The following is a 15,695-nucleotide window of genomic DNA, read 5'->3' on the forward strand; positions in this document are numbered from 1 at the left end:
TGGTATTCTGAAGATTGTAGTACTACAAGTATCACTAATGTGACCAGGGAACTTTTCCATATTTAATTAAGCCATTCCCACCATGCAGGGGGGTGGGAATAGACCCAATGATATCAGCACAGGGCATATCTTCCTGGGGGAGGGACACACACACACATATCTTGCTTGCATCCCTCAATCCCATAGGGAATACAATACAGCATCATGCTGACCAGCCTAGCGCTGTTGGTGTTATGGCAGGTGTATGCCACGCTGTAGGTTACCCTGCTATAGTGCCACCAGCCGTACCTGGCATAGCTTATTTTTAGATTTATTTTTTTATTTACTTATAGGCAATCAGACAATACAAGGACCGTGCCATCAGTAGCAGCACGGATCTTGCACCGGGTGAGGAAGGGGGCAGCCATGACAGAGATATAAATAGCTGGTTCCTTGCTGCACTTGGGCTACGCCAGCCGTTCCGGCTATCTGAGCGTAGAAAGTCGCAAAACAGGATGATACATCTCAGTCTGTATACAGACTGATACTGCATATGTGCAGGACAAAAAAGGACATTTTGTGATTACTTGTTTCAATCAACGCATGTCCAACTCTACATAAGCCGTAGGGCTGTATGTACAAAGCATCGCAGAGTGGATGCAGAGCCACTTATCGGGTACATACCGCCATTAACAACGCCGATATGTACCTAAATATGCAATTAAAATTGCAAACGACAGGTCTCCGGATAGGAACTGTCCTTTGCCATAGAGGGACTTATGACCCAGCAGTCCTCCTGCACATGCGTCATCTGATGCGTGCGTCGCAGGGGGTGCTGGGAGGGATCCGATAGGAACCCTCTCACAGCATACTACTTAAGAAACCCATAGGCTTCTAATGGGCAACGCCATCTGCAGGTGGTGTTGCTTACCGAGTCCAAGCTCCAGAATGTATCACTTGGTAGATGTGGAACTGCGGCCATAACTCCAAAACCGGGGGTTTTCCTAGTTTTGACCGCATTTCAGGATTTAGTAAATCCCGTCCTCAATGTTATATAATAGAAGTGCAAAGAACAATACTGAAGCCAAGTTAAAGCTAAATTTCTATTGCTCTTTTTTTTTTCTTTATATAAAATACTCCCCCAACCCAGAGCCTGACTCAGAGATGGGGACAGTACCAAGTACCAACTTGCTCTGGCAGCCATGGGTATGCTGAAGATTGTAGTACTAAAAGTAACACTGACGTGGCGAGGGAAATCTAATAATTAAGCCAGTGGTTCCCAAACTGTGCACCGTGGCACCCTGGGGTGTCTTAGGAGACTTGCAGGGGTGCCTCAGGTTGGTGGTTCAGCACCAAATAAAATTATTTATGGTCAATGTAATGTAAATATGTAATCATACAGAAGTGCAAACCTGCCCACCACTATATAACTGACCCTAAGGATGACAGGTCAGCACAATTTGCTTCACTTTACTATTTTATTAGATTTTTTTCTGAATTTCTCAATAACAAACTTAGGGGCCTATTCATCAAACGATAAATGACCTGGCAACCATGCAGAAATGCTAGTTACCGCATATTTAACACAAGATTCACATACAGTGATTACTGCGCTAGGTGTTAAGTGGTATTTAATTAAAAATAAAATAAATATATATATATATAAATCGATATGTCTGCTCTCATAATAGCACATAATAAAACTCAACTCAACTCAAAGAAAGATATTTACATACAAATAACAAGTATCAAATATAAAATGATATAATGAAACAACTTTTTCTGTTTGCAACATGAATCCAAGTCACATATAAGAATACTGATGTGTTTTTTATTCGAGTCATATCTCTGTGGTCCTAACCCGACCGCAATTACTTGCAGCTGGTTTTGAGCTCAATACTATATTTATTAACAGCGCCAGGAATTGCAGTATATTACTGCTCAATTTTTGTAACTCTTTCCGCATATTTAAGTTACCGGGCCATTCATCATATTCAGCAAACTCCAAGACGGTGCTTGCTCTCAGATCCCGGCTCGTTCCTATGGGAAGGAGTTCCGGGGATGCGAAGAGGGATTCCTCACCAGCTCTCCGGCGGCTTTGCGCATGCGTGAACCGAGGTCACGCATGCGTAGGCGGGATGACAGGGAGCAGATAAGTAACCGAGGGGACAACTGCTTTTCGGAGCAGTTGTTCCCTCACCGGAGCAATGATGAATTGCTCCGGTGTCACTTTTCCCCCGCTGCGAGTTGGATACTTTCCCCCGCTGCGAGTTGGATACTTAAGTTTCCCTTGCAGCGAGTCTAATACTTCATCATTGGAGGCCATACGGTCTTCGATGATGAATAGGCCCCATAAACTTAGGGGTGCCGTGAAAACGATGCTGATACTCTAAGGCGCCATGATTCAAAAAAGTTTGGGAACCACTGGATTAAGCCATCGCCACCTTGCACCTGACACAGTAGCTGCTGTTTCTAGAAATACAGCCCAGTGACAGCCCCTTCCCTGCTGGGGCATATCTGGGGAGCAGGGTGTGTGGGGCACACGGGTCCCTGGGTCCAGGGAGGCCCACACTGCACACCCTGCACTCACATTTTTAATACTTATCTCTCCGGAGTCCGAGTGCGATGCTATCAGCACTGTAAAAATCGCCTGGAAAATGGCTGCTGTGGCCATTTTTCTGGCATCTTGCGCATGCGCAGTTGTGAAATGGCGGGGAAATTGGCGGACCTTCGCATGCACAGTTATGAAATGGCTGACCTTCGCATGCACAGTAGACTCTGGGCACAGACTAGTGCCCAAAGTCTACTGCTGTGGCGCTGCGCTCAGTGCGCTGCCGGCCACAAGCGAGAGAGGACGGGGCCCCGGGCGGAGACTGCACACGGACCACCCCTTCTCTTAATACGCCCCTGCCTCCCTGCCCCAAAACGGCTGCAGCATGTCAATCAGGCTGCGGTTTGGGGGCACTGCGTGGTATCAAGCAGAACTCGTTCTTCCCCTGCGCAGACCCACATAAATCAGGTCTAAATACATCGCTAAATCAGGCCCACAGTCTGTTATTTTGTACAGTATATGGACGCCGGCACCTCTCTTGTCCTGCATTATACATTTAGTTACAGTATAATCTATAAGAGCAGATAGATCTGAAAATACTCTTGATGGAAAAGCTATACAGCTCTACATCATATTCTCTTCTTTGTCTAAGTGTATGGGACACAGAAATTACTTTTTTTTGGGTCCATTTTTAATTTTCTTCAGTTGATTTTGAAGTACGAAGAACTTCAATCCTAAAGATAATGTTCATTTTCCATTCCTTCTCTTTTGCAGTATATCATCCTTAATATCTGCTCCGATCCTGTATGCATCAACTTCTGCACAGTACCACTTCTCTTGTGCTGTATGCTGGATGAAATTCTCAGTGTCTGCTCTTATGGGTGACTCACGGGTCATGTTTAATAACATCCTTCCAGTTGGAATGTGTACAGTATGTGATGTGAATATCCTGTCCCTGGCTAACAGCTCCGTTGTACGCTCTGTGTAAATAAGCATTTCCCACTGCAATTTCTGTAATATACTATATATCGTATATTGCCTGTGCTGCAAGTCACTAGCTTGTTTTATGGTTTCCATACCAGCTAATTAGTATACGTAGTGATTTTTATTTTTTTTATTTTAAACCCCTACCCCAAGGACAAAAAAAAAGAGAAAAAAGAAAAAGAAAAAGGATTCTCCTGATATATTTGGTTAAAACCAAAAAAGCCCAAAATCTGGCCCATCTGTGATAAAGGTTAATGCATTAGCCCCACATTGCACCCTCTCTTCCCCACTCCTGACGTGGAGGTGACCAACACTGCCAGTGCGTGATGTATCAAACAGTGAAGAGAGTAGAGTAGTGGACCAGTGGAGACGTTGCCCCTAGCAAGTGCATTCTATAACAAGATAGGCAGAAGCTGATTGGTTGCTATAAGGAATTTCTCCACTGGTCCATTTCTCCACTGCTTGATAGATTACCCCAATGATGTATGATATGGAAAACCCCCACAGCCTTCTGTGGAGGAATACATCCCAGCCTGGCTGTAGAGAGCCTCTCTGGTGCTCAGGGCCTGATTCAGACCCGGTCGCTAGGATGCGTTTGCACGCAGCCGTCAGCAGCCAAAGTGTGCAAATCCCGCGATCGCTAGCAAGACATTAGCACGCCCACTATGTCTTGCCGTGCGATCACATAATGGATTTAGATGCCCACCAGCCTGTCACAAGGCACCCGCTTTCCCTTAGTAAGATACGTCATCTCCAGGAAGTGTATTAAAGAATCGGTAACATCGGACCCATACACAGCACTTGTGGCTGACCATACCCTACCGCAAGTACTGCGAGTGCTGCAGTGTGTAATTCAGCCATGTGACGTGTATGCTGACACTGCATCTTAATTATGCACGCCCCTGAAACATTCAGACGTGCAGACACGCCTGTGTTCTCACCACCACACCCCCGTTACAATCAACCAACCCCTGTCACCACCCACAAACGGCTCGTCCTGTCACTCATGCTTGCGGATCATCTGTGTACAGGGTGTGAACCATTCCCGATCGCATGGACTGGTTCGCAGATTGCAAACATCGGCAGGCTACGTGCGAACGTAGCCTAGCGAATAGGTCTGAATCAGGCCCTCAGTTCCAACAAGTCAGATTTTTTTTTTTAAATGTAATAATCAGCTTAATTTGTTGCTATTATCATTAGTTATAATTATCATTGTCATAATCTGATGCTGTGACATCAATTTCAACCAATTACAACGTTTTATCTTTATAATTAAACTTGATTATAACATTTAATGATAATTGCAAATAGGCAGTGCAAAATGTAATGTTAACCTTGTTACCCCTTCCTGAAGTTAATTAACCCGTTTCTTTATTCTTGTTCCAGCGTGCAATAGATAAATGTAATGATCAGCATGCTGGATATAGAGCATTTTCTGTGGGATTATGGCCCTCATTCAGAGTCGGTCGTAAGCGGCCGCTCGGTTGTACGCCTGAGAAAATGAAAACGGAAGCAATCGCACGGCCGGTCGGTCGCAACCAAAGTGACGCCCATACGTGAACAATGCACGTCCTCTAGCTAGCGAGTGATAGCAGTTAGCGATTGAGTCAATCGTTGTCAGTTGCTGTATGTTAATTTTCTTCTGATGGTTGCGGCCGCTTGTGTTGTGTGCAAATTACACCAAGAATTAACAAAAAAACGCATAGAATAAGCCATCCCCAGAAATGTATTTATTCTTATTATTCGCTAATGCAAACGCAACTGAATCAATTACAAGCCAATTAGCAGTGTTATTAGCTATAACAAACGATTATTAGCTGCTTGCATTGTGTGGCTCAAAATAGAAACATCAATCCTAACATCAGAAACATTCGATAGTATCGATTGTACTCTGGGGCTTGCGAGAGCAAGTACCCAACCTCAAGCTGTAAGATCAGCCAGGCCTCTAACCTGCTCGCAGAGTGACGTTTTACTACTTCCGGCCTTCTATGTCGGTCGTAGCAGGTAATTTATGTACGCCCCTAAAACGCCTGAAAACGGTGAGGAACGCCTGCGTTTTTAGACCACCACCCCCGTCAACACCCACAAACGGCCTCTGATGTCAATCAACTCTCGGAAGCCACTTCCTGCTCGTAAGCCGTACGATCGACAGCATTTTGGATCGCAAGGTCTCATACGCACATGCGCACAACTAACCGCACGCATGCGTGGTTTGGAAACATCGGATGCGTACGACCGTGCGGCCGCTTACGACCGACTCCGAATGAGGTCCTATGTGCTTTAAGGCCCCCATACATCAGCAATTGATTGCAGCCATCGTGCAATTTGCAATCGATTGTGTATAAAAATCTTTCCCTTTTTCAATCGATTGAAAAAGGGAAAGATTTTTATACACAATCGATTGCTAATTGCACGATTGCTGCAATCAATTGCTGATGTATGGGGGCCTTTACACAAGAATGTGTCCTACAGACCAGGGTTTACCATTTACAATTTATATAGTGCACCCTCAATGGGGAAAAAAATAACTGTCCCTTTATATCACCCTCCTTCTCCCCGTCGGCCATTATACCCCTCCTCATATACCCTAAACCTCCTCCGTTTAAATCACTATGTAGTTAAATAACACAGTTTTGAATTATTTCTCATGCCATATTTACACAACATCACTGAAAGCCAGGAAACATAATGACTGAACCACTGTAAAAAATACATTCTGTAATCTGGGATCCCTAGTTATAAGGGACTGCTTCAGGCCCTGTTCTCTCTTGCCGAAGATAGGGTCATGCACACTATTTTGGGAACAACAATGTGCCTCTTTGGCAGCCCCGGACCTGGTACTTTGTAGCTGCACCCACCCTGGCACCTCTGCATACAGTGGGTATAAAATGTTTATCAGAGCTGTAACTAGACTTTTTGGTGCCCTGTTCCAGAGAGAGGATTGGTGCCCCCACACACATTTTTTTAAATAGGGACATAAGCTAGTGCACCTGAAAAAGGGCCATGGCCTCATAGGGAAGGGCCAGGGAAGAGATAGGGGCGGCCAGGAGATGCCGGGGATAAAAGAAGAGGAAGCTACAAGTGAGAATGATAATAAACAGGAAAATTGACAGGACCAAACAGCGCCCCCTGCCCTGCAGTGCCCTGTGCCATGGCCATGCCACTAGGGTCACACCACCCTAGTTACGGCCCTGATGTTTATACATCCTTTGCAATTTTTTGATAATATATAAATCATGGAATGAAGATAAATCATGTCAAACTTTTTCCCTTCCAGGAAACAGAAGCGAAATATAAAACTTACAATTCTCCGATTGCGAAAGCTTCCTTTGATAACGGATTTGGGGCTGTGTTTTCAATTAACCAATCACATTCAAAAGCATGTTTAAAGGTAATTATGGTACATCTGCCAGCAGTGACAGTGATTGTGATAACCCCAATACAGATCAGCTGTCTCAGTAGGATCTCCTTACAGTTTTCTTTGTTGCATCCAAGTGGAACAGCACCGCAAAGAACATTCGGAACAACTACGGCAGGGGTCTTCAACCTTGGCCCTCCAGCTGCTGTGGAACTACACATCCCAGCATGCACTACCACCTTTTTTATATAACGGCTTGCTAAATCTATGGCAGTGCATCCTGGGATGTGTAGTTCCACAGCAGCTGGAGAGCCAAGGTTGAAGACCCCTGAACTACGGGATCTCTATTGTATGTTGCCAATCAGGAGAGGAGTGTACTGTAAATACATTTCAAAGGCACTACATCTAGCATGGAACACTGTATAATAAAAGACTCACTTCTATAATAAAACAGTCACTGCTATAATATAAGACTCACTACTATAATCACTTATAATAAGACTTGCTGCTATAATACAAGCAAAAGGTGTTTTTATACTTTGACTTCTTTTTGATAAAAATTTTCTATTTAATTTTCACTTGAACTTCATTGGTGGCATAGTGACATGAAAGGGGGAAACGATGTCTGACACAGAGTCATATTAATGGCTAGGGAGGCCTGGGTACAGCGCCCACCCACCATCACCACTGTGCCACGATGCCATTCTTGGAGGATGGTGCAAGCACAGAAGATAGAAAAGACTTTGGCACAGTGTCAGGGCTTTTACTGTGTTCTGCGCATGTGCCATCTCGCACAAATTTCACACCAAACATGGTGCCATCAGCAAGAGATACGGGGAAAGGGGCAGCCCCGTAACAGTGTACCAATGCGCTCTGTGCCACACCAGCCCCCTGAGCGGCGCCAGCACTGCCAAGAGCCGCGCCAGGCAAGTGTGAAGGGGACATTGCCTAATTTCGGGAGGCGTGACCACGCCCTTTAAAACAAAAAAGCAAGAATAAACATTGGCACCACACGCTGGGGAAGGAGTGCAAGTAAGCAGTCTCCCTTAGCAGCCCAGCACACAGCAGCAAGCCTGGGCCCGGGTAATTAGTACCTGCTCCCAGTGGCGTCACAGGGGGGGTGACGCCAAAGTGCCGACTCCCCCTCAGTGACAGGAGCCGGGTGCTGTACTGTACACAGTGAGGGAGCCGGCACTTCACACAGGCTGGTCCCCAGGGGCAGCAGGCACCCCCAGTGTGGCAAATATGGGTGTTCAGGCCACGCCCCCTCATGCTAGGCCACCCCCCCTGTTTTGCACTCCAACTATTGCAATTAGAGGGAGGGGGGCGTGAATGGAAATATCTTGGGGTTACTGTGTACTACAGATCTCTTAAAATGTTATTAATCCTGTAAAAAAACAACAACATTTTGATACGTCTTAGATGGCATATCTTGCCTGTACTTGTATGCCTGTCTACTGGGAAAAGCATTGCTAAATTACCTGCTGATTGCTGCCATATTTCTGCAAATATCTACCCTATACGGCTAATTATGAGTCGCACAGATCTCTCTTCACGGACGCAAGTGGCATCTATGGCATACAGCACATACCGGTCTTATTCTGAATTGGATGCAACTTGTCTGGAACTGTCTTTCCATGAAAAATGGCGTTTTGGGGAGTGAACTGGGGGGTGGCAAAGTGATCGCATGAAACTGTCCTGACTTATGGGCATGTCGCGGGCGCGTATGAACAGCTCCATGTGCTTCTGAGTTGTGCGTACAGGGGAAGGCAAGCCTGTTTCTGACGGATCTCTTGCACCTAACATGGGGCTGGTGCATGTGCAGATACCAATGATGACGGTTCCGCCGGCCAGCGTAAAACCAATGGGTGACACAGGCTTCCACTTGCGCACTCATGGCCCCCGTATTAGTGGAATGGATACTTGCATTAGCGCAAGGTAGTAAAATAGTCTTCCGCTGCTGCCCGCAGCTACAGCCAATTTGTGTGTGACTCCGAATCAGGCCCTACTGTATGTCTTAAGTCATTGACTTGTATGAATAATTAAACTGCCTTGTTAACAGCAACGTTCTATGCAGCAGACTTTTATGTGCTCGTTTACATATCGCACCTTTTAGCGAGCAAACACATCTAGCAAAGCATTTCCGTTACAGTAGATTTCTTTCTGTCTGCTCAGTATATAGAGAATATAGTGCCACTGCTACCGCCCACTCAGCCAGCATCACGGGAGCCCCATTCAGCAAATGCTTATGCAACTGATCTACATTAGTCTACATAGGCATAAGTCTATTTGCAGAGAAAATGTCCTACTTAGTATTCTTTTGCACCATACTTATTGACTGTCCAATGACATCTGTACTTCAAGACTCGCTCCCTGGTCAAGCTCCAAATCCTCATCAGATACCAGTTCAAAATCCTCACTCTCAGATAGCACTACACCATTCTTCCCCTGCTACACTTCTAACCTCATCTCTATCCATACTCCATCCTACTCTGACTGTCCCTGACCTCCACCACAGGGCCATAGAGAGCAGTGACAGATAATTAGTACCCGGCCCCTTCTAGCTACCCCTGCTCCACCCTTGTCACTTCCTCTCACCCTCGCCTCGGAGACTTCGCCCAGGCCAGCTCAGAAATTACCACTTGTCTGCTCAATCTCTTCATCAAGTTTTCTTCCAAGTTCACCCCTTCCCCTTAGTATGTACGCCCTCACATGCAGGGCCCTCCTACCTCTTGATTTTCTCCTAGCACACGCCATGTCACCAGTCCCTTGCCTCCTACTCCTCTCCACAGACGCTGACGCTATTTGCTCTCCCATACATTCTGTGTCCTGGATCACCAAGTACTGAGGGCCTGATTCAGAGCTGCTCGTAAGCGGCCGCTCGTTCACTCTGAGTGATGTTCGCACAACTGCGCATGGGTTGTAATACGCATGCACGAACCAATCACTGCGGTCGGAAATTGTGTGCTCGCAAAATAGCGAATGCCTGCTAATTTGAGTGACAGAATGAGGCGTTTGTGGGTGGTAACAGGGGAAGGTGCTTGAAAACGGGGAGTGGTGATCCGAACACAGGCGTGCCAAATGGTCAAAACAAGCGTTTTAAGGGTGTGCATAATTAACAAAGCAGCGTCATTGACCACGTCACTTGGTTGTCTTTTAGCCTGAACTGCTCGCATGATTGCGGTAGGAAAATCCTACCACAAGCACTGCGAGCAGTTCATACGCCTTTCGATGTACTCGATTAATCTAATAAATAGCGGAGATGACGTAGGATGCGAGCGGCCAGGGGGCGTTTTTAAAAAAAAAGCGAGCGCATATTTTGTTCGCTCGTTCAGACATAGAGGCGTCAACAGACCGCAAAGAGCGAGCGCTCTATTTAAATATCCGGCCCCTTTTTCTGAACGAGCGAGCGCAAATAGCGTCCGGCTCTGAATCAGGCCCTGAGTCCCCCCAACTCACCACTACATGCTCCTTTAAGCCACAGCGAGTTTCCCTTCCCATGCCCATAGTTTGTCTCAAATGTTTGTATTTATGCTACATACTTGTGCTATTGTTAGCTGTCGTGTACTACCCTTAGGTTCTGTAACTGTTATCTTGCAGTGATTTTTTTTTTATCCCCCCCCCCCCTTTACGTCGCTCCAGACACTTTGTGGCGCCTTTTAAACAAAAGTGAATAATAAAAATAATAATATAGAGTCATAGTCACGCAGGAACATAGGTTATGTATTCGTGCTGCATACACAATCTTTAATCGTGTCATATTTATTCACCACAGAATCAATTCAACTATTTATTTTTCCAGTTCGCATTACTTAAAATAATCCCTCACCGCCCGGCTCAATGAATGGAACAATTTTATTACACAGGAGAAGTGGAAAGTGGGAGGCTCCACGGCAGATGGGGACTCATCACAATACACAGATGGTAGGAGCGTAAGTCACATCCAGTCACATCCCTCTAAATGGCATCACAATAAATGCTCTGGTGTGTGCCCGGGCACACAAATGCCCAGTGCCAGAATAAGGGATGCCCTATCGTAACCAATCCAATTAGTCGGTATAAGAAGAAGTGTCATGGCTGATGGGTTTGTGACTAGACAAATCCCACTATTCATGGAGAATAATTCTGAAATACTGCACCAGTACAGTTCATAAAAGCCTTAAAAACCCAATATAACAGGAACAAGCGATGCTATATAACAAGCCAGTGTCTCATATTTAACATTTAATTTCTGGACATTTAACTGAAGTAACTGTACTAGGCAGATACCAGGGGGATATTGTAATATCAGGAGGGAGCTGTCCATACTTTCAGCACTGCCCTGCAAGTTTTCACAGGCAGACTCTCTGGCCTCCACTTGTTACATGCAAAACACCTGATTCAATCCCACTTATCCTAAATCTTCCAGGTGCAGCAGTTAACACAGGGTTAATAGGTAGCAATTAAACTCTACCATTACAAAAAAGCCCCAAGCGCAGGGGCTATTGGGCAAAAGTGCATATTTGTTTTTTGGGGGGGGTTTGCTCTTGCTTGTAAATTCAGATACATTAGGCAGAACGGAGGGATGGAGGGGCCATGCTAGCATTCCATGTTCATGCAAATATGTCCTGTGTAGACCACAACAAAGATGCATATGTGCCCGCCAGGAAACGTGTCCTTTGCGTCTGCTCGACCCCTGAGGATGATGACGATCGGCAGCCACTTCAGATTGATGGAATGCACCGCTGATACTATTATTGTTATTACTGTGGCTGCTGCGATCTATTCACATTATTAATGAGCTATATTCAATCGATCTGCGGCAGGAAAGAAAATTCCCATTTGTTTTTTTTTTTTTATTAAAGAGAAAGAAAATGGCTGTTAGTATTTAATTAAACCTAATTAGTACTTTAGTCTTGTATGTGTCTCTGTATTATTTACATGGTCTCTATGACTTATTAAGTATCAAGCACCCTGTCCAGGCACAGACAGACTGTCTAGCGTATATGATACAGTATTGTGTACTGTAACTTTTACTACTTCCCCTGTCTACCAGGCGTATGAACTAAAGTGTTCCCTGGCGTATTCTACCCTTTCCAAACTGGGCACATCTTGAGATACTGAGCAAAATGCGTGTTTTTTTTTAGCTAACGCATTTTACTCCTGTGTTTCTGGAACAAAATTTGTCCCACTCTACGAGCCCCTCAACACCAACATGCATGGAACCACACATGTACAAACACTTGTACGTATACTATTCATACAGTCATACACAAGTATGTACTGAGGATAATTGATTCACACATATACCATCATAAATAATTGCATCTTCGTACAGAACACACAGATATGCACATTTGCTATACACAAACAGTATGTGCATTTATACAGATATTCATGCACACATGGAATCACACACATATGGTATAACATACATACATGGAATCACACACATATGGTATAACATACATACATGGATTCACACACATATGGTATAATGTACATACATGGAATCATACACATATGGTATAACATACATTTATGGAATCACACATATGGTATAACGTACATACATGGAATCATACATACGGTATATCATACATACATGGAATCACACACATATGGTATAACATACATACATGGAATTACACACATATGGTACAACATACATACATGGAATCACACACATATGGTATAACATACATACATGGAGTCACACACATATAGTATAACATACATATATGGAATCACACACATATGGTATACCATACATACATGGAATCACACACATATGGTATATCATACATACATGGAATCACACACATATGGTATAACATACATACATGGAGTCACACACATATAGTATCACATACATATATGGAATCACACACATATGGTATAACATACATACATTTAATTACACACATATGGTATAACATACATACATGGAATCACACACATATGGTATAACATACATACATGGAATCACACACATGGTAAAACATTTATGCATGGAATCACATAGATGGTTGCACACATGGATGAATGAAGTCACACACTTGACCTCGATGACCCCTCCATCTTCATTCTCCCTAGCAACAAGCTTTCTTTCGTCATTCTGTACATGGTAATACGTCCCCCTAGCATGACAAGTGACACCTCTCCTGAATACCAGGATGAGGTGTGCTAGACCAGCAAGCCAAGGTCCGTGTGAGAAAGACAACGCAATCAATTCTTCACGATGTGTCTCTATGTATCTCTACATTCACACACAGAGTACGCGGAGGGTACTCAGAGATTATTCATTACATTAGAGGTTAATTAGCTGCGTTCTAGACACTCTGCGTGTGTTACGGATACAGAAAGTGATAGCAGAAAATAACCGACTGGTTCATCTCGTCTCGCCATTACATTGCCTATTTTATGCTATATATTTTTTGCGTTTTGGGTGGTTAAATAAATGTTCCTATATCCAATCTCCAAGTATGTCCCCTTGCTCTACCAATAATCTGTTAATAACTTTGATATACAGTACTTGTGTGTGCCTGTCATATCACCTCTGTACCTTCTCCTCATGATAGATGTTACGTGCTTTCATTATTCCCTGATAAGTTTTGCTTTGTAGCCTATAGACGGGTTTAGTGCCTGATGGCATTGTAGTTTATAGCTCCAGAACTGAACACAATACAAAAAAACAAAATCTCATCAGTGACCTATAAAGTGGCGATATCACCCCCTGCTTCCTACTACAAATACCTCTCCCAATCCCCCCGAGCCTTTCCCAATACATGACTGCTGCTTGTTCATCATCTCATCCTGTAGCTCACAGGTTCCTTTCCCCTGTTGCTGGTGGCTGTACATCACCATTCACTATGTACAGTATTCTGCATCTAAATTTCACTAAGTGCATTACACATTTCCACATTTTGATTCACAAGCGATATTGTATATTTATCACAAGAGACACTGACCACTGAACCCGGCGGTGAGGTCCATCTTTTCCAAGGATCAGTTCTGGGCAATTAACCACATTCATTCCATCAGATAGGAGATAGTGATGGAGAAGGATGGCAAAGGCCAATTCCTCTGTTTAACATGGACTGCAGCTGTCCTATTCCCCCCCACCACTGGGTGTTACAGTCCACCTACCTATGGCATCACACATTGGGAAATAAACCCCAGGCTGAGCACACAGCAGACATTTACCTCTTATTGGGGCAGAAGCCGATAACTTAGACCTAAGCTGTATAAGAGGTAGAAGCATTGAGCCTTACATTAACTGCTTCAGTGAAAACCATAAGTCTCCCCCACGTGCTCAATACTTCATTCGGGGAGTGGGGGCTGCCACTTGTGGACTGGACCTTAGAAATGAATTAAGGAACACAGCAGGGGATATAGAGGGGTCCAGTTATGTGCCTCCAGTAATGGAGGATGGAATTTTCCCTCAGTGCTGGGTGCATGGACAATACACACAGGGCAGTGTCCACCTAGAAATCTGCCTGCTCAGACTGCCACACTGCACATCATGGGTCTCTCAGATGGAGAGAGAGGGAGGGACAGAGGGATGAAGGAAAAATATAGGGACAGGTAGTGTGGTGTGGAGACAGGCACAGCAGCGTAAAGAGCAATGGGGGGGGGGGATATCAGGGTAACACATGGAGGGCTCCCTGTGTATTGGAGGGACAGCACCGAGTGATTACGAGAGATAATGTGGTGTTTGTGTGAGAGGGAGGCAGATCAGGAGAAGTGCAATTACACAAATTAAGATGAGGGAGGAGGATGAGGGAAAACATAAAGTGGATAGAGTGGCAGATGCGGGGAGAGAGAACTGGGAAGGAGGGAAAGCCGGAGACAGCAGCTATTGTGATGCTATTGAATGAAGAAGCAGAGAGAATGATGCCAGGCACAGCCACATACTGACAGCAAGATACAAAGATATACAGGCTGAGAGCATACTGAAGGGAAGCGGAGCCACTCTGACAGACAGACAGACATCTCACCTGCTCCCTGGTCTCTCTCCCCACATCACACGCTCCAATGCATGTCTGTCCTTCCCTTGCTCAGCGAGGGGGTCCCTTGCTGCCTTCAGAAGGGGGGTTTGCAGGAGTATCAGTGTCTGCGGAAAAGACTCAGCTCCCACCCCCCTGCTCTCTCCTCTCCTCCACAGCTGTTGCGCCTCCAGCTTCTCTCCACCTCCACTCCCTCTCCCTTGCCTGTCTGGATCCGCATATTGCTTTCCCCCCCTCCCTGTGTCTCCACCCTCTACTCCCCTCCACACATCAACCACCTCCTCTGTCAGCTCTCCCTCTCCTCTCTCTAGCTCGCTTCCCTGCGCTCAGTTTCAGCAGCTGGACAGCGCCAAAGAGAACTTACTACACCCACGTTGTACACATCACACCTGGATATTTCATACACGGCATAGCAGAGCACAGGGCAATGGCTTACACAGAGTAATAGGAGGGGAGAGATTATATGGGGGAATAGGAGGTGTTGTAGGGAGGAGCTATATGGAGTAATAGGAGGAGCTAGCCAAGGGGGTTATATGGAATAATAGGAGGAATTATAGGGAGGGGTTATATGGAATATAAGAGTTATAGCAGAGGTTATAGGGAATTATGGGTGGACTTACATTAAGGAATCAAATACAATATAAGCACTATAGGGAGGGAGCAATATTGAGTAAAATAGCACCTGCATATTATGCAGCACTTTACAGAGAATAATAATTCATACCAGAGCACCTTGAGGAGACCCAGGCACACATGGGGAGAACATACAAACTCCACACTGATAGGATGTCGGTCAAAATTGAACACATTGCTGTCAGATATCAATGCTAACCAC

At 45.0% G+C, this 15,695-nt stretch overlaps 1 protein-coding gene across 1 annotated transcript in view; it reads right to left on the reverse strand.

Annotated features, from left to right (window-relative positions):
• Window positions 1–15,015, reverse strand: part of SLC8A2 (solute carrier family 8 member A2) — a 143,220-nt gene extending 128,205 nt beyond the window's left edge. The window contains exon 1 of the mRNA XM_088477085.1: window positions 14,852–15,015. The gene's annotated coding sequence lies outside the window, so the exon portion shown is untranslated. The remainder of the gene's footprint in view (window positions 1–14,851) is intronic.
• Window positions 15,016–15,695: the final 680 nt, after the last annotated feature.

Source organism: Taudactylus pleione, unplaced genomic scaffold (genome assembly GCF_031769625.1).
Source record: "Taudactylus pleione unplaced genomic scaffold, aTauple2 ptg000199l, whole genome shotgun sequence".
Classification (NCBI taxonomy): Eukaryota; Metazoa; Chordata; class Amphibia; order Anura; family Myobatrachidae; genus Taudactylus; species Taudactylus pleione.